The sequence below is a fragment of the Mustela nigripes genome, chromosome 1 (assembly GCF_022355385.1).
Source record: "Mustela nigripes isolate SB6536 chromosome 1, MUSNIG.SB6536, whole genome shotgun sequence".
In the NCBI taxonomy this organism is placed as follows: Eukaryota; Metazoa; Chordata; class Mammalia; order Carnivora; family Mustelidae; genus Mustela; species Mustela nigripes.
In genome coordinates this window covers 151,483,623-151,504,265 of record NC_081557.1, presented here as the reverse complement: position 1 = coordinate 151,504,265, position 20,643 = coordinate 151,483,623, and the positions used below count along the sequence as shown (strand labels likewise).

The 20,643-nt window shown below is 38.9% G+C and overlaps 1 protein-coding gene across 8 annotated transcripts in view; it reads left to right on the top strand.

Annotated features, from left to right (window-relative positions):
• Positions 1-2,844: 2,844 nt before the first annotated feature.
• The window catches only part of KLHL8 (kelch like family member 8), a 57,781-nt gene continuing 39,982 nt past the window's right edge, over positions 2,845-20,643 (top strand). For 2 of the 8 annotated variants that reach the window (XM_059375533.1, XM_059375516.1), the window contains exons 1-3: positions 2,845-3,088; positions 11,588-11,666; positions 12,864-12,924. The gene's annotated coding sequence lies outside the window, so the exon portion shown is untranslated. The remainder of the gene's footprint in view (positions 3,089-11,587; positions 11,667-12,863; positions 12,925-20,643) is intronic. The other 6 variants (XM_059375577.1, XM_059375541.1, XM_059375569.1 and 3 more) reach the window with 3 other exon arrangements.

The window sequence follows — 20,643 nt, the reverse complement described above, 5'->3', positions numbered from 1 at the left end:
ATTTTTTTTTTTAATAATTGAGAGCATTTGGGGGGATATATTACTTTCTGGAGAAGGACTCTTTTCCCTTACCCCAAGTTTATTGACATTTGTTTTGAAAATTTCATTTAATTTTCAGATTTATTTATTTATTTAATTTTTGGGGCGCAATTCTTCTTTCCCAACAAAATCTTCTAGATTAGTGTACCTTGTATGCTCCCCACTTCCCTTATCACTATATGCATACCTTTTCATTTGTTAGTTTTCTGCCCCCTCACTAGAGTGCTGGGACTGTTAGTTTTGTTCACTGTGTTATTTCCCATTTCGCAGTGTCTAGCTCATAGTTCAATGTTCAGTAAATATTCTTGAATAAGTAAATGGTAAGAGTATTGAAATTTTGTTTATATTTCTTTGATGTAGTTGGTTACAAGTAACCAATTGCTTTGTATATGTCAGTAATAAGATAAAAAGCCACTCTGCCCTATAAGCATTTTTTATTTCATTTTAATTTTTTTAAAGTAAACTCTAGGCCCTACATGCCACTTGAACTCATGACCCTGGGATCAAGACTCACATGCTCTACCAACTGAGCCACCCAGGCACCCCTACACAGCATTTTTTAGGAGACACAGTACACCTGATTAAAAAGAAAAGTTCATATTATATAAGAAATTCTATTAGATGAAACCTTGCTGTTTGTGACGATGTAGATGGAATTATGCTTAGCGAAATAAGTCAATTGGAGAGAGACAACTATCATATGATCTCCCAGATATGAGGAAGGGGAGATGCAACATGGGGGGTTTGGGGGTAGGAAAAGAATAAATGAAACAAGATGGGATTGGGAGGGAAACAAACCATAAGAGACTCTCAATCTCACAAAACAAACTGAGGGCTGTGGGGGAGGGGGAGGGAGAGGGTGGTGGGGTTATGGGCATTGGGGAGGGTATATACTATGGTGAGTGCAGTGAAGTGTGTAAACCTCGTGATTCACAGACCTATACCCCTGTGGCTAATAATACATTATATGTTAATAAAAAATTCTATTAGGGGACGCCTGGGTGGCTCAGTTGGTTGAGCAGCTGCCTTCGGCTCAGGTCATGATCCCAGTGTCCTGGGATCGAGTCCCACATCTGGCTCCTTGCTCCGCAGGGAGCCTGCTTCTCCCTCTGACTCTGCCTTCCACTCTGTCTGCCTGTACTCGCTCTCTCTATCTCTCTTACAAATAAATAAATAAAATCTTTAAAAAAAATTCTATTAGAACATTGTTTTATTAAATATATATTGTATTGCGTCATGCTTCCAGACAAATTTTATGAGTGTGTGTGTGTGTGTGTGTACTTTAAAACTAGTCTTGCTCTACTTTTCTAAGGGCATTGACATTAAATTTGCAAAATACAATGCTCTGAAGAGAAGTATTTCCAAATATATATATTTTTAAAGATTTTATTTATTTATTTGACAGAGAGAGATGACAAGCAGGCAGAGAGGCAGGCAGAGAGAGAGGAGGAAGCAGGCTCCCTGCTGAGCAGAGAGCCTGATTTGGGGCTCCATCCCAGGACCCTGGGATCATGACCTGAGCCGAAGACAGTGGCTTAACCCACTGAGCCACCCAGGCGTCCCAGTATTTCCAAATATTAAGGATTATTTCAATTTGTAATGTAAAAAAGGTGATTTTTTTTTTTAAGAAATGAAATTTCTAATTAAGTAGTCATTTGGGGGGTTTTACATAAGATCTTATTATTTTATTTTATTATTTTTAAAAGATCTTATTTACTTGTCAGAGAGAGAGCATGTGAAAGCATAAGAAAGGAGAGTGGCAGACAGAGGGGAAAAGCAGGCTCCCTGCTGAGCAAGGAGCAGGAGGAGGGACTGGATCCCAAGGCCTGGGATCATGACCTGAACTGAAGGCAGAGGCTTAACACTGAGTCACCCAGGCATTCCAAGATGCTACCATTTTTTTTTTTTTTTAAGATTTTATTTATTTGACAGAGATCACAAGTAGGCAAAGAGGCAGGCAGAGAGAGAGGGAAGCAGGCTCCCCGCTGAGCAGAGAGCCCATTGCAACCCTGAGATCATGACCTGAGAGGAAGGCAGAGGTTTAACCCACGGAGCCACCCAGGCGCCCCAGATGCTACCATTTTTTAAAGACCACTTTTTCTAGTAAAATCAATACAAACCTATGTTTAACATTCATAAATGTACCTAGGGTTGGATGTATTCTGAAGGAGATTGCTGGGGTTGTAAAAGCTTGAGATGGTTCTAACAAAAGACACATTAGGAGAACATTTAAAAATTTTTTTCTTTGTGCTCTCTTAATCTCCTACCTCCACATTCCACTGACTTTATTGAAAAATTGTTTTATTTCAACATTTTTACTAGCAATGGTTTTTGGCAGTGTCAGCTTAGGTCAATTAACTGCTTCCTTCGGTTTGTCAACTTTGCGCCTGTCTTTATAAACACGGGCTGCTGTGTATATCCTCTGCAGAGCACGCGGGCAAAGTGACAGGAATAGAAACGGAAGTCTTCTCCCTCCCCCCCCATTTTAAAAAAGATATAATCCCAAGGAACACTCAGCGCGCGGGAGGGGGAGTTGATGGATATAAAATGAAACTAAATTCTGTATGGCCACTGAAGTGCAGAAACGGAGAACTTCAGAGATACGGATGCGGTGTCCCACCCAGCACTGTTTTTGAAGACGTCCCCCAGGCCCTGATCTACCTTCCCCCCTGCAGCACCGCACCGCGAGTCGCCCGAGCACTCGCGACGCCCACGAGCGAACGGGGGCGGCGAGGACGTGGGGGCGGGCCCCCGGAGGAGGTAACCAGAAACCACACCTCCCAGGGTGCAGTGCGCAGGCTCCGGTGCGCGCTCCGCTCACCGCCCCAGAGGCTGCGGCTCTCGAGGCTGAGCCGTGAAGACGCCGGGCGCCGGCCAGGGCTCTACGGGGCCGCGCAGCAGAGCGCGCGTCCGTGTGGTGCTCGCGCGGGGCTTAGTGCGGCGCCGCTGGGTGCTGCGGGAAGGCGCTGGGCTGCGGGAGCCTGGCAGGGCAGCCGCAGCCTCGGCGAGGCCGGCAGAAACCGAGCGGAGGGACGAGCCGGGGACCGAGGTAACTGCGCTCATTCCCCGTCGCTCCTCGCTTCCCTTTGTGCGATGCTGTCCGTTCACGCCGAGCCCTCCCTTACCCCAGCCCGAAACCCGAACGCCGCCCGGGCTTGTGCCTCCGGCTCGCGGAAACTCCAGCCCTACAAGCAGTAACTACAACTCCACAGCTGAGAGGGTTTGGGGCCCATTAAACCGCTGCACGTTTTCCGTCGCTCCGCTCGGCGCGGGGTGGGGAAGGGGGACGGGGTCGCATTTCCCGGAGGAAATCCCCCGCCTCTGGCTCTGTCAGCCGCATCGGTGGCCCCCTTGGCTCTCTGCTCTCGGTCCTTCGAAGAGGAGAAGGACAGGCAGGTGTTTGGTGGGGTGCAAGGAATCAGCAGGAGCGGGGCGGCCGGCCTGTGGGCGCGCGGCAGGTGGGCTGTCTCCTGGCCCTGCGGCACGGGGACTCGCCGCCCGCCGGGGGCGGGCCTGCCCTGGGGGCTTGTCGCGGGTCCGGGACTGGCCGGCCGGAGGGGCTCGCCGCCTGTCGGGGACTTGTCTCTCCGTGGGGCTTGCTGCTGTCGGGGTTTGCAGCCCGCGCCAGGTGCCCCTTCCGCGGTGGTGGAGACCTGGTCCAAGAGTGCCTCCTGGTGTGACACCTGCAACTGCAGCCCCTTTCCGAAGGCGCAGCCGCTCCACGGACTTTGTTCTACTGCCCCAGAGCCCGCTGTTTCTTCTTCCTTCCACTCAGTTATGGGCTGAGTTAATTTGCTGGTTTTTTCAGGCAGGGCGGTTAGTCTACAGAGTTGGCAGTTTTCTAGCCCCGGGCTTGTCCTTTACTGGATTTGCACCATCGTAGCATCTGCACACCTGGGTATAAAAAGCGTTGTAAAACGTAATGTATACACTCCCGCTGGGCAGGGTTGAATCAGATGACTTTGATGAAATTGAACCATTCTCAGTATTCCTTTTAATCTGCTGTAATAGCATAACTATTTAGGGCCCTTTATGCTAATGTTGCCACTGTGGGTGGTTACCACGTTTAGAAGACACTTTGGGGAAAGCTTCTTGAAAAACCTGGGTTGACACAAGTATGCTAAGTATGCTATCTACTAGTTGCACTTTTTCGTTTCTATTTGCATTGTTTTTCTTTCTTATAAGTCGATAATTGTTTCATTATTGCTGTTCTTCATGCTCACTCTATGAGGATACCCTTTCTGCATCTCCCTCGAATCCTGACCCCGGCAGAAGGTCGACTTGGGGGAACAGTCACTGCTTGGCGGTGACTTTTTTCATTGGCTCCTGCTTTTCCTCCTCCTTCCTACAGGCACTCCCTTTAGTTTGTCAGTCAACCCATGACCCGCTTAGACTTTTAGTCCCTTGCTATATTGCCATTGCCTTTTAAAATATCAAATAACATGAACATAAATATAAAAAGGAGTCTTAAGGTAACTATACTCACATGTGCACTTAGCTTCATATTAACGTTTAAAACTAATTCTTTTAGCATTTGATAAGATTACTGTTAATGGTTTTTTAAATGATTATATATGCTGTAATAATTGCACGTTCTGTATTCTGGCAGGAAACTTAATTCACAGGGTAATTTTTAGAAAACAATTATTTCCTCATTTGCTAAGAAAATGAGGTGAATTTTGACACATCCGCCCCAGCCCTTTTGAAAAATAGAGTTTATATTTAGGGCAGTTTCAGGTTCACAGCAAAATTGAGTGGAAGGTACAGATTTACTGTATAGGCTCTGCCTCCATATGACCCCTGCCTGTCTCCACATAGGCACAGCCTCCCCCACCATCAAAATGCCCACAAAAAAAATGGCACATTTGTTACAATCAATGAGTCTACATTGACAGATCATTATCACCTAAAGTTTATAGTTTACAGTAGGGTACTGTATATCCTATGCATTTAGACAAATGACACTTTTTTAAAAAATCAAGAAATTTTAGGAGTTGTAGAGAATGGAAATGAGTATTATTATTTAAAAAATGTCTTACAAGAAATATTTTGAACATCCTAAAAATTAATTTCTAGTAGTTTTTGTTTTTTAAAAAAATGGATGTTTAAACTTTAAGTTTCTTATTTTTTCATTTTCAGGAGTTATTTATTTTGTATATTAAGAATTGAAGAGACGAATAAGAAGGAATGCCTCATAAAATAACAAAATGTCCTATTTTTCAGTCCTAAAACTCATTAGCTTGACCATTTATTTTTCTGAAAACCATGTTTTATATTCACCAATGAAGCGAAAGGAAATCAAACATTTTAAATACACTAATTTTTCTTTATTGATGCCAAGATATATCTACACTAGAATGTGACCCGTTAGGCTGGCTGGCTGGCTTTCTTTCTTTCTTTCTTTTTAATCTGTTTTCTCTCTCTTGAGGGTTTTTTGTGGAAGCATCAGGATATAGTAATGTACTAAGTAATCTCAGTTCTGGAACTAGACAACTCAATTAGAATCCCAAGTCTCCATTTGTTGGCTGTATGACCAGGGCAAGTTATTTTCTGAACCTCCATTTTGTTAGCTGTAAAAGGGAAATAAAAGAATTATTATAATAATGTGAAATCATTCTATAAACTGTAATACACTGTAATGTTTATTCATATAACTAGTTTCATGTTGTGTTTTAAAATGCTGCCAGTATATTTTCAGGTAATACTGCTTAAGTAAATACTATCAAACTTTTTTTTTTAAGGGCTGTTTTTACAGGAGACTTTGTTGTCTAGTTATGAATGATTTAGTTGGTTCTTATGAATCAGAGGTGAAATTATGAAAGAGAGTCAAAGGTGCTTTGAGAAAATTTCTGCTTCATCTGTCTGGTTCTTAACCTAGATCTTAACACGCCAATGGGTGTGTCCATAGTCTTAAAAGAGTCTGAACTCTGTATAACTGTACATTGTGGGGAGAAGACCCATAGCTTTCAACAGCTGTTCAGAAGAGGTTCGTCGACAACCCCAGCAAAGGTTCTAAGAACTACTAACATAAGTTATGTAGGCAGGCTTCTTTAGTAAATATTTTGCAGATTATTATTATTATCTTTAAAGTAGGTTCCACACCCAGTGTGAAGTTCAACTTAAAAAAACCCTCAAACTTACAATCCTGAGAGCGAGACCTGAACTGAGGTCAAAAGTTGAATATTTACCAGACTGAGCCATCCAGGCATTCTTTTCATATTATTTTTAATATTAGGGATTTTTTTTGAACTACCGTGAATGCCTGTTTTCTTCCAGAACTAGAGGCTGATATTAATGTTATACTATGTTCATATGAACAGTAGTGCTGCTGCTTATGTATGGAGATGATGCCACTGATTATTGATACCATTATTTTTAGGCAGATAGTGTCCATTCCTCCCCACCCATCTTGATGGGCAATAGAATACTTGACAAGGAGTGATACCCTAATACAATCTAACATGTTAGAATATTATTTTGAAATGCTAAAAGATAATTTGGTTACCTTAACCTAAAATTTGAACATTTTTTCTTTTCTCAACAGAACACCAAATGCTAAGGAAAATTAAGTATTTTATCTTACAAACTAGATAATGATATTTATGTAATGTATTTGTTGTTATATGATATTTCTTCCTATATAGCACAGAGTGTAATGTTTTATTAATTCTTAATTAATGGTTATTTTGACTTTCAGAATTTCTGGTTCAGAAACAAAATTGACTATCTGCCTATGAAGATTAGATTATAATTGTAATTTTAGGACATTGAAGATTAATCTTACTTGCATTTGGCGAATTTTAGAGTTAGGTTAGAGTTCTAAGTTTGGGTTCATTCTTATAAGAGTTGGAAGTGAGCTACATCAAACTACCCTAAGTTTCTTATTAGTATTAGGTTGAGCTTTGGAGCTTTACAGTACGAAGCCAGCTTCTCTTCTGGATCAGTTACCAGTAGCATTTATAGGGCTAGAAGAGAATAAGGTGAATGAGGTAATGCAGCACAAACTTAAGAATAAACCAGTGCAGGGCTGCATGGGTGGTTCAGTTGGTTAAGGAACTGCCTTAGGCTCAGATCATGATCCTGGAGTTCTGGGATGGAGTGTCCCCCATCAGGCTCCCTGCTCATCAGGGAGTCTGCTTCTCCCTCTGACCCTCTCCTCTCTGATGCTTGCTCTTTCACTCTCTCTCTCAAATAAATAAATAATCTTTAAAAAAAAGAATAAATCTATGCAGTGGAGTAATGTCTTTTGGTCTTTTTTCTTGAGGTATTTTTTATTTTCTCCTTTAATATTGGTCAGTGTTTTTTTTTTTTTTTTTTTTTTTTTTTTTTTTTAATATTTGTTTTTTTTTTTTTTTTTTTTTTTGTCTTTTTCTTTTTAAAGATTTAATTTTTTTATTTGAGAGAGAGAGCGTGCATGAAAAGGGAGAGGTCAGAGGGAGAAGCAGACCCCCCAGCTGAGCAGAGAGCCCGAAGTGAGACTCAGTCCCAGGACTCCAGGATCATGACCTGAGCCAAAGGCAGTTGCTTACCAACTGAGCCACCCAAGCACCGCTGCTCAGTATTTTCATTTGAACTGCAAAGCTTTTCAAAGCTCAAGTTCCAAAACAATACTTGGGAATTTATGGAATAAAGTAACAGAACTGTATTTGGCTCTCTAGGTTTGCTTTTTATAAAATTAGTCTGAGCCCTATATAAATCTCACAGATCAATTAGAGGTGAATGCCAGCCAGCATTGAGTAATACTTTATGTGTACAAGATAAGTCACTATGCTGCGTCTTTAGTTACTTTAATGCTGAGGATTGCTTAATACTTTAATAATGAAAGTTTGAGTTAAATTAATTGGACATAATTTAAAAAGAATCATTTCAGGAAAAATTTTACTTATGGGAAAACTATTATTTTCAGAAGGTCTATGATTTTATGTGTGTTTTCCTACCCTTGAACTTTAAAAAATTAAAAAATGTTTCCTGTATAGGGAGATTATTATTAATACCCCTATTTTAGTTCTTAAAAGTCATTTGTATATGCCATACAGAGATATAGTTAATGTCATCTTTAGCCTTGTGGCAAGAATTTTGGCTTTGTAGTCAGACAAGCCTATGTTGAGTCCTGGGCATTGCCACTTAATCACTGGTGACCTTGGGTAGGTTTCTTAGCTTCTCTGAGCCTCATTATCTATAGCTGTAATATAGGAACAGTACCTGTTCAGGTTGTCTGAGTACTGAAAGAAACAAATGTTAAGTATCTAACTCAAATAATAGCAGTTACTTTTATGGTTTATGTGCCAACTTATTGACTCATTTAATTCTTATAACAATCCTATACAGTTGGTACTATTGTTTTCACATTCTTACAGGTGAAGAAAAATGAAAGGTTATATAACTTTACCAAGGTCATAGAGCTAGTAAGTAGATAGTATACACTCAAAGCTGACTATAGTCATTTAAAAAAAAAAGTCAAAACAAGAGGAAGATGGGATACTATAGCCAGTCGTCATCTTTTGTTTTAGTGAAAAATGCACCTGAATGTAGATAATTATAAAGCATTTTATTTGTTTGCTGGAAAAAATGGAGTACTGTGTTCCTGACCAAGGTCTCAGGATCATATAATTTTAAAAAGTGAATTTGTAATAATGTAATATTATGTAATATGTTATATGTGATATAATGTCATGTATTAATGTAAAGTTATTACAAAATTAATAATGTTCTTGATTGAATGTTTATTGTATACTAGATACAGGATTAGATACTTTATACATTATTACTTCATTTAAGCTCTAAAAAAAAAAGTTTTGCTAATTTAAGTGGTCTCTACCCCTGACATGGGACTCAAACTCACAACCCCAAGATCAAGAGTTTCAACTGAGGTAGCCAGGCACCCCCCTTAATATTAGTTCATTTAAACTTCAGAACAACCTTATAAGAAAGCTGAGGCTCAAAGTGATTTTAAGTGACTTGTCCAAGGCTAATAGCTAATAGAGAATCCCAAAGCTTTCTGATCCTAAAGTCTTCTGTTAATCACTGGTTTATGTGCCCTGTTAGATATGGCTAAAAGATTTATCTAAAAATCCAGGCAAACAGGGTGCCTGGGTGGCTCAGTCAGATAAGTGTTAGATTCTTGATTTCACCTCAGGTCATGATCTCAGGGTTGTGGGATGGAGCCTGCTTGGGGTGTTGTGCTCAGTGGGGAATCTGCTTGAGATTCTCTCTCTCTGCCTTTTGCCCTTCCCCACTGCATGCATGCGTGCTCTGTCTCTCTCTCTCAAATAAATTAATCTTTAGAGGGGCCTAGGTGGCTCAGTTGGTTAAGCTTCTGCCTTCGGCTCAGGTCATGATCCCAGAGTCCTGGGATCAAGCCTCACACTTGCTTCTCCCTCTCCCTTTGCCCCTCCCCCTGCTCATTCTCTATCTCTGTCTCAAATAAATAAATAAAATCTTAATAAATCTTAAATATATATAATAAGATAACAGCTTAGGAATTTTATTTTTTAAAGATTATTTATTTATTTGACGAGAGAGAGATAGCAAGAGAGGGAATACAAGCAGGGGGAGTTGGAGAGGGAGAAGCAGGACCCCCCTGAGGAGGAGCCCAATGCAGGTCTTGATCTCAGGACCCTGGGATCATGACCTGTGCTGAAGGCAGACGCTTAGTGACTGAGCCACCTAGGCGCCCCAGGAATTTTAAACAGAAAAAAAAAATACTCTTATATTTTAGAAGTAAACAGTGATTACCTAAAGCTAGGGTTTTATAGGCCAAACTCAGCTTGTTCTCACTTCTGTAAATAAAGTTTTATTGGAACATAGTCACACTTATTTCTTTATATACTGTCTCTGGCTGCTTTCGTACTACTATGGCATAGTTGAGTGGTCATGAAAGAGACTATATGACTCACAAAGCCTAGAAAGTTTACTGTTTGGCCCTTCACAGAAAAGAATTACTGATCCATGACTTACAATCCTGTTCTTTTATAAATGAAGAAACAGATTTGGAGAGATGAGGTAACTTCGCAAAAATGTAGCTAGTTAAAATCCAATTATCCTGATACCTAAGTCACTGTTTTATCTGGTATACCATACTACCTCTTTTTATTTTATTTTTAAGATTTATTCTAGAGAGAGAAAGTGAGAGTGCACAAGTGGGAGGGGCAGAGGGAGAGGGAGAGAGACTCTCAAGCAGACTCTGCTGAACGTGGAGCCTGTCACTGAGCTCTGTCTCATAACCCTGAGATCACGACTTCAGCCAAAATCAAGAGTGGGACATTTAACTGACTGTGCCACCCAGGCACACCCCTATTTTTATTTCTTAAAGTTTTAATTTATTCATTGACGTCCTCTACACTGAACATGGGGCTTGAACTCATAACTACAAGATCAAGAGTCACATGCTCTTCCAGACTGAGCCAGCCAGGTGCCCCATACTACCTTTTTTTAAGTTCTATAAAATCATTAATTGTATCTTATGGTCATTATATAAGGGACATTAAAGTATTACAAAATGTTTATGACCTAAAAGAATATTTAACTTAGTTAAAACAGGCACTGTAGCTATAATAACAGTAAATATTTAGTCATTTCCCTTTCATTCTTAGAATTTGAAGAACTTTGGGGAATATACTGTATATGCCCCATTCCGTAAATTTCAGTGACCCACTTTAAACTTAGGTTTTCTTGTTTTCCTCCACAGATTTTTCTATAATAAATAGAGACTTTTGGAATCATTTCATTAATTGATTCCAAAACTGCAGTTGCTGTTGGAACCATCCTGTGGTTGGAAATCTACCACATATGCATCTTTATAAAATAGAGATCATAAGATCTTGTATCCAGTTTTCTTTCTCCTTACTTTTACATTATTCATGGAATTTTTTAACATTATTCATGGATTTTTTATTTTAAAGCATTGAGGTGCTATGATCTGATTTTAATTTGGGAATGATAACTGGCAGCAGTAAGAAGGATGCTCTGGTGAGAGAACAGGCTGTTGGGAGGCTATACTCATAGCTGTGAGATGATGGGGCCTGGGACTAAAATGATATTGCTGGAGAGGCAGGGCCAACAATATGAGAGGAACTGAGGAAGTAGAATGTATGAAACTGTGTTATAGTTGGGTAGAGTGGAATGGGAATTTTGAGTACATGGGAGCTTTCACATATAGTGGGGAGTCTTGATCTTCCAGGCTAGTTTGGGTTCTCCCATAATATCCAGCATTACTCTTTGCTATTGCCTTTACCACATTATTATTATTATCTGTTTTGTCCCAACTGGATAATGCAGGCTCATTAATGGTAGGAATTATGTCATGTCTTAATCATCTTTTTTTAGGGGAGACTTATCTTAGATAGCCTTTTTTAAAGATTAGATTACTTTTGTGTATATATTTTCTTTTAAAGGAAAATAGTAGAAATCGAGAGGTTAAGGTGTTCCTAAATTTCTTCACTTTTAGAATCTGATTCTTTTGAAGCAGTTTTTATCTCAGAGTCATTCGTGTTCTTTTTTTGTTTTGTTTTTTATTTTTTCATACAACATAATCTCCTACTGCCCCTAGTGGACAGATGATGCGGCCTTTAAATGTGTTCTGTCATCATTCTTCCAGTTTTGTCACCGGTCTTCCAATTTTGATGCAGGTATTTACTTACTTGATATTTTGTGATATACATTCTTTTTGCCTGTATCCTCATAGCAAAATATAACACCCTCATCTGTTGTGGCTATCTAACTTTCTGAGTGTTCTGAAGTAGTGCTTTTCTTTGTGGTGAAAGACCAGTTTGTGACTGAAATTTTTATAAAAGACAACAAAGACTAATTACTAGAAAAATTAAAAGAAATGGATGCACAAAATATAAACTTCAATTTTTCAAAATATAGACTTCAATTTTTCAGATTCAAAAGGCATCAACTTATTCTGTCAAATATAAATTTCCTGTAAGAGTTTCTAAACACTCCATTTTTGTACTTACCTCATTGCAGACCTGTAAAAAAAAAAAATTGTGGACCAACTCATTTTGAATAGCACTGCTATAAAGCACTTGTTCGGGTGCCTGGGTGGCTCAGTGGGTTAAAGCCTCTGCCTTTGGTTCAGGTCACAATCTCAGTGTCCTGGGATCAAGCCCTGCATTGGGCTCTCTGCTTAGCAGGGATCCTGCTTGCCTTCCTTGTTCTCTGCCTGCCTCTCTGCCTACTTGTGATCTCTGTCTGTCAAATGAATAAATAAAATCTTTGAAAAAAAAAAAAAGCACTTGTTTGTTGCTTTTCATATTCCTCTTTGAATTAACATAACCTGGGGTATATAAAATGTGATGACTGACTGATTAAATGAATGTATTGTAAGACAAGTAGTATTTCCCCTTAACAGTGACAATATTTCTATTTTTTATTGCAATTTCTTGAAATGTGATTATAAAACCATATGATTTACATATACAGTATGTATATGTTTGTGTGTGTTGATTTATGTACCTACCTTCTGAAAATGAAAGTTTCCACACTCCTAAGAGAAGACTTGTTCTTGTGTAGCCATGCTAACAGCAGTTTTAAAACTGATTTGAGTGACTTCCTGAGTAAATGACAGTTCTATAGAATTGGTTTTAAGTCCGTGTAGTCAATCAACAACAACCTGCTTTAATGAACAAGATTTTGCAAGCCACCCAGTAAATGGTAGCCCTTCCGGTAACCATGTTTTGAAGCTGCTGAAAATCCATTTTCCTCCTAAACCCAATATAAAATTAGTAGTCTACTGTACTAAGAGGGATTGTGCCTGACAAGCCTAGCTTTCTCTAAGTAAGTAATTATTTTCTAGCTTTGTGTTTTTTGTTTCATTTCAGATATTGAATGGGAATTATCTTTTCACACATAGAAACAATTTACTGGTCAATTTATTTTTTGGTAGGTATATAATTTTGATTCAAATAATTACCATTTTTTATCTTTAGGTACACTCCTGTGACTTCTGTGACATTCTTAAACAAAACTAATAAGTAATAGAGTCCCTACCTAAGAGAGAGTTCATACATGTTGTTCACATACTTAGGTGAAATTCAAGTCTTCTTAAAATTTTGTTTACTTCTTAGGGGTGCCTAGGTGGTACAGTTGTTTAAGTGTCCCAACTCTTGGTTTTTGCTTGGTTTTGGCTTAGGTTGTGACCTCAGGGTTGTGGGACCAAGGCCTACACGGGGCTCCATGATTTGTGTGGAGCCTGCTAAAGATTCTTTCTTCCTCTGCCCCTCCACTTTGCTAAAAGTAATAAATCTTTAAAAATAAAATAATGTTTTTTTTACTACTTAATACTAGACTTCCCAATGATTAATACTATAAATTATGTAATCCAGTTCAAACAAATGATTATGGTAGTGAAATGTTAATAGCTGGCCTTATTAATAAAGCAGATTCCAAAATAGAAATAGCTTACAAAGTATTCAATGCAGTGAAAATGTTTATAGTCTCTGGAAATGACACTAGTATTTAACAAACAGACTTTGTTAACAGTTGTATCTAATATATGGTAATGCTAAGAAAAACAGGTTTTAAATCACAGCACTAAATTGTTAGAAGTCATATATACCTTGACTAAGTAGGAACTATTGTAACTGTAATCCAGTTTGTCAAACAGCAGCTTCTCCTTTGGTTATTGCCACAGTGTATTTTCTTTTGGACTGCTTGATTCAAAATTTAAAATCTCTATTCTTTGCTTTTGTAAATAGAAATGAAATAATGAGTATAGCCTATAAGATACTGTATAGAATGTAATATTTTGTATCATCTTAAAATCTTCACCTAACTGAATCCTAGTAAGTACAGACTACAGTTATTTTAAAGAAGAATGAATCTAGACTTTCTAGAACAGGAGGTTGGGAAGATGACAGAGTAGGAGAATTCTGAACACCCCTCCCATGGACACATCAGGGTGCAACTACATAAAGTGCAGTTCCCTTTGAAAATGACCTGAGGACTAACAGAACAGCTCTTCCACAGCTTAAGACATAAAGAAAAGATCACATTGAGAAGGGTAGGAAGGGCAGGGATGTGGCTGGGAGCCAAACCTCTGCACAGTGGAAGGGTTATCACAAGGAGGTCCTCCTTGAGGAATGAAGAGATCAAGCCCCACACTGGGTACCCCACACCCTGGAGATTTGTACTGAGAAACTGAGCCTCCATAATATCTGGCTTTGAAAATCAGCCTGGTGGTGGGTATTAAGGAGGGCACATATTGCATGGAGCACTTGGTGTGTTGCATAAACAGTGACTCTTGGAACACTGAAAAAATAAAATTAAAAAAAAAAAAAGAAAATCAGCAGGGCTTATCTGTAGATGAGCTGGAGGGCTATAGGGAACAGAGACTCTCCTTTTAAAGGCCCAGCACCTATATTACTCTCTCTCAGACCCAGCACAGTTTGAAAAGCAGTTTGAAAAATGCCTAGCATATATATGAAGAAGATTTATTGACTAATTTTAGTGAATATGCTGGAGAGGTTGAGATGTTTAAGATGTGTAAGAACTTTCTCTGAGAGTGAAAGTGCTGGCAGATATTATTCCCCCCTTCTCCCTTCCCCCAAAGCAATTACTGCCCCCTCATACCCAGCAGGTAGCTCTTCCCAAGTGATTCCTGCCCACCAGCACTCCCACAACAGTTGCAGCTAAGCCTCTAGTCATCTGTACCAGGGGCTAACCCCACTCACCAGCTTGCGTATAGTAGCTGCAGCCAGGCCATTCAGCCAGCTGTACTAGGGGCCAGCCCTGCTCATCAGTGTGTCCGTGGTAGTTGAGGCTGGTCAATGTACTCATCCGGGTGGGGGCCAGCCCACCCACCAGTGTACGTGCAGCAGTCATGGCCCAGTAACAATAGGAGGGCACATACAGCCCACACAGGTGACACCCCTGGAGTGCCTGGTTCTGGTGGCACTCCAGGATCAGGGGTGGCATTGTTCTACTAGGCCACATAAGAAGCCCTCCACACAAGTCCACTACTTTCAAGACAAGAAGACATATCTGATGCACTTGACACAGACAGACATTATGAGGGGTGAGAGGAATATGTTCAAAAAAAAAAAAAAAGAGAGAGAGAGAAACCTCAGAAAAAGAACTAAGTGAAACAGGTGAGCAATCTACTTGATACAGAATTCAAACTAATGGTCATAAACATGCTTGACAGATTTGAGAGAAGAGTAAATGAACTGAGCGAGGATTTCAACAGAGAATGTAAGAAAGAACCAATCAGGGGCGCCTGGGTGGCTCAGTTGGTTAAGCGACTGCCTTCAGCTCAGGTCATGATCCTGGAGTCCCAGAATTGAGTCCTGCATCGGGCTCCCTGCTTGGCAGGGAGTCTGCTTCTCCCTCTGACCCTCCCCCTTCTCATACTCTCTCTCTCTCAAATAAATAAATAAAATCTTTAAAAAAAAAAAAAAAGAAAGAACCAATCAAAGCTGAAGGGTATAATAACTGAAATAAAGAAGATGCTAGAGGAAATCGATAGCAGATTAGAAGATGCAGAAGAATGGGTCAGTGATGTGGAAGGTAGGGGAGTGGAAATCATCCAAGTTGAACAGCAAATAAATGATTGAATGAATGAATGAACGAATGTTAAGGGACCTCTGGACAATATAATGCATGCTGACATTTGCTTTATAGGGGCTCCAGAAAGCAGAGAGAGAGAAAGTGGCAGAGAACTTATTTGTAGGAATGATTGCTGAAAACTTCTCCAACCTGAGGAAGGAAACAGACATCCAGGTCCAGGAAGTACAAAGAACCCTAAACTTGATGAACCCAAAGAGGTCCATACCAAGACATATACTAATTAAAACATCAAAAGTTAAAAATAAAGAGAGTCTTAAAAGCAAGAGAAAAGCAACTAGGGAAACCTAAGGCCATCAGTTGATTTTTTTAGCAGAAACTTTTCAGGCCATAAGAGAGTAGCATGGTATATTCAAAGTGCCAAAAGAAAAAACCTATAACCAAGAATATGCTACCCAGCAAGATCATTCAGGACTGAAAGAGAATTAAAGAGTTTTCCAAACAAAATTTGGAACTCATTACCACTAAATTGGCCTTACAGGAAATTTAAAAGGGAATTTTTAAGTGGAAAAAGAGCCAAAACTAGAAATAAAATCATGAAAAGAAAAAAATTCTACTAGTAAAGTCAAACATATAGTAAATATAGTAGTTCAGTCACTTATAAGTATAAAACATGGAAGGGGGAGAATAAAAGTATAGTTTTTATGTTTTTTTATGGATTTAGAGTGACTGTCAACTTAAAATAGACCACTATATGCACAGTATATTAAATAGGAACTTCAAGGTAACCACGAATCAAAATCCTATAATGGATACACTAAAGATAAAGGAATCCAGTCATACAATTGAAGAATGTCATCAGGTCACAAGGGAAGAAAGCAAGTGAAGAATTATAAAAACAACCAGAAAACAACAAAGAGTACATAATAAGTACAACAATAAGTACGTATCTATCAGTAGTCATTTTTTTTTCTTAAGATTTTATTTATTTATGAGAGTGCTCACGTGCAGATTGGGGAAGGAGCAGAGGGAGGGAGAGGGACAGGCAGACTCCATGCTGAGCACAGAGCCTAGCATAGGGCTTGATCTTATGACCCCGAGATCATGACCTGAACTGAAACCAAGAGTTGGCTGCTCAACCTGCTAAGCCACCCATGCACCCCTATCCATAGTTATTTTATTTTATTTATTTATTTTTTTAAAGATTTTATTTATTTATTTATTTGACAGAGAGAGAGATCACAAGTAGGCGGAGAGTCAGGCAGAGAGAGAGAGAGAGAAGCAGGCTCCCGCTGAGCAAAGAGCCCGATGCGGGGCTCGATCCCAGGACCCTGAGATCATGACCTGAGCCGAAGGCAGCGGCTTAATCCACTGAGCCACCCAGGCGCCCCTCCATAGTTATTTTAAATGCAAATGAACTAAATGCTCCATAAAGACATTGGGTGACTGAATAATGAGTCAAGACTGATCTATTTGCTACCAGAGACTCACTTCAGACGTGAAGATGCATACAGACTGAAAGTGAAGGGATGCAAAAAGATACTCCACATAGGGGCATCTCTCAATCTCTCTCTCAAATCTTTTTTTTTTTCCCTTAAGATTTATTTATTTATTTTAGATAGAGAGTGTGTAAGTGGGGTAGGGGGGAAGAAGGCAAAGAGTAGACTCCCCACGAGGGCAGAGCCCCATCTGGGGCTCACAAGATTTGAATGCCTAACTGGCTGGGCCACCAAGGCACTCCTCAAATAAATTAATCTTAAAATATATATACACATATATGTGTGTGTGTGTGTGTGTGTGTATGTATACACATATATATTCTGTGACAATGGACATAGGAAAGCTGGAGTAGCAATTTTTTTTTTTAGGAGTAGCAATTCTTATATCAAACAAAATAGACTTTAAAACAAAGACTGTAATGAGACAGAGAAGGATATTACATAATGATAAAATCAATCCAACAAGAAGATATAATAATTACGAATATCTATGCATCCAACATAGGATCACTTAAATATGTAAGGCAAATATTAACATACTTAAAAGGAGAAGTTGACAGTATACAATAAGAGTAGGGAATTTTAAAACCTTACTTACATCAGGGAACAGATCATTTACATAAGGAAACAGTGGTTTTGAACAACACATTAGACCAGATGGTCTTAATATATATACATACAACATTCCATCCAAAAAGGGCAGAGCACATTCTTTAAAAGTGCACATGGAACATTTTCCAGGATAGATCATGTTAGGTTACAAAACAATTATCAATATACTTAAGAAGGTTGCAATCATCAAGCATCTTTTCTCACCATAACGGTATGAAACTAGAAATTAATTACAAAAAAAAAAAACCACTTGCAAAAACATAAACATGGATGCTGAACAACCTGCTACTAAACAACTAATGGGTCAATGAAGAAATAAAAAAGGGAATTAAAATATACCTGGAGACAAATGAAAATGGAAGCACAATGCAAATTCTCTGGTATGTGGTGAAGGCCTATTTCAAGAAACAAGAAAAGTCTCAAACAATGTGATCTTCTACCTAAAGGAACTAGAAGAAGAACAAAGCCCAAAATTAGTAGAAAAAAAAAATAACAAAGATCAGAGCAGAAATAAATGAAATAGAGACTTTTTTTGTTGTTATTGTTTAGAGATTTTATTTGACAGAGACAGCGAGAGAGGGAACAAAGGGGAAGTGGGAGAGGAAGAAGCAGATTTCCTGCTGAGCAGGGAGCCTCATGTGGGGGTCAATCCCAGGACTCTGGGATCCTAACCTGAGCTGAAGGCAGACACTTAATGACTGAGCCACCCAGGGGTCCCTGAAATAGAGACCTTAAAAAATGGTAGAAATGATCAATGAAACTAAGAACTGGTTCTTTGAAAACATAAAGAAAAAAGAGGGCTCGAGTATTTAAAATCAGAAATGAAGAAGAGGTTACAACCAACACCACAGAAGTACAAAGGACTATAATAGACTACTATGAAAACAAATGGGACAACTTGAAGAAATGGTAATTTCTAGAAGCACAATCTTCCAAGACTGGATTAGGAAGAAATAGAAATCTGAACAGACTGGTTACTAGTAACAAAATTGAATTGGTTATCAAACTCCCAATGAACAAAAGTCCAGGACCAGGTGGTTTCCCAAACACCTGAATTCTACCAAATGTTTGAAGAAGAATTAGTACCTATTCTTATCAGATTATTCCAAAAAAATAGAAGAGGAAGGAGTACTCCCAAATTTATTTTACCAAGACAGAGACTCCACAAAAAAAAGAAATCATAGGCCAGTAACTCTGATGAACATAGATGCAAAAGTCCTCAATAAAATATTAGCAAACCAAATTCAACATTACATTAAAGGGATTATTCACCACAATTAAGTGAGATTTTTTTCCAGGGACATAAGATTGGCGCAATATTCACTACTTAATCAATGTAATGTATCACATTAACAAGAAGAAAGATAAGGGACGCCTGGGTGGCTCAGTTGGTTGGACGACTGCCTTCGGCTCAGGTCATGATCCTGGATTCCTGGGATCGAGTCCCGCATCGGGCTCCCAGCTCCACAGGGAGTCTGCTTCTCCCTCTGACCTTCTCCTCGCTCATGCTCTCTCTCGCTGTCTCTCTCTCAAATAAATAAATAAAATATTTAAAAAAAAAAAAAAAAAAAAAGAAGAAAGATAAAAGTCATATCAATAGATGCAGAAAGAGCACTTAACAAAATGCAATATTCGTTCATGATAAAAACTCCACAAGGTGGGTTTAGAGGGAACATATCTTAATATAATAAAGACCATATATGAAAAACAAGGAGAGGACCTAGATAGATGTTTGTCCAAAGAAGAAAGATGGCCAACGGGCACATAAAAAGATGCTCAATATTATTAGCTATCAGAAAAATACAAATTAAAACTGGAATGCAGTATCACCTCATACCTGTCAGAATGGCTATTATCAAAAAGACAAGAAATAAGGGGCTCCTGGATGGTGCAGTTGGTTGAGTGTGTGACTCTTAGTTTTGGCTACGATTGTGATCTTAGCATTATGAGATTGAGCCCCACTTCGGGCTCCATACTGAGCACAGAGTCTGTTTGGGACTCTCTGTCCTTCTCTCTCTGCCCCCCTAACCCCGTGTACACACATGTGCTCTCTCTCTAAAATAAATCTTAAAAAAAAAAAAAAAAAAGGTTTTGCAAGGTTATGAAGAAAAGAGAAGTCTTATGCACTGTTGGTAATATAAAGTGGTACAGCTACTATGAAAAACAGTATGGAGGTTCTTTAAAAAATGAAAAATGTAAATACCTATGGAGCACTATATTTATTGCAGCATTATTTACAATAACCATGATATGGAAGCAGTCCTAGTGTCTATCAACAGCAAGTGAATAAAGATGTGGTATAAGTACAGTAGAATATTACTCAGCCATAATAAAGAATAAAATCTTGTTACCTAGAGGGTATTATGTTAAGTAAATGGTAAGTAAAATCAATTAGGAAAAGACATATACCATATGATTTCATTTATTTTGGGAATCGAAAAAACAAATGAACAAACAAAAAACTAAAGAGACTCTTAAATACAGAGGACGAGATAGTGGTTGCCAGAGGTAAGATTGGGAGCAGGGAATTGGTGAAATAGGTGAGGGAAATCAAGAGTTACAAATTTCCAGTTATAAAATAAATCACAAGAATGAAAAGTATAGTATAGGGAATATAGTCAATAATGTAATAACTTTGCGTGACATATGGTAACTACACTTACTGTGGTGAGCATTGCCTAATGTGTAGAACTATTGAATCACTATATTGTGCACCTATAATATGTATGCCAACTATACTTCAGTTAAAAAAAACCAAAACAAAAGAAGAATGAGTCTAAGAGTACCATTGCGCCCTGTAGTAGGTACTGCAGCAGTGTCATTTGGAGTTTCTCTTTCTACTTAGTACCGTTCTGATTAATGTGTAATGTAAAAGTCACTCTGCTGACAAAGACTCAAGCTATGAGAACAATGAGTATGAGTTAAAGCAATGTTGTATGTAATGGTATTATATATTGATAGTACATGCTAATATGTGATACGGATT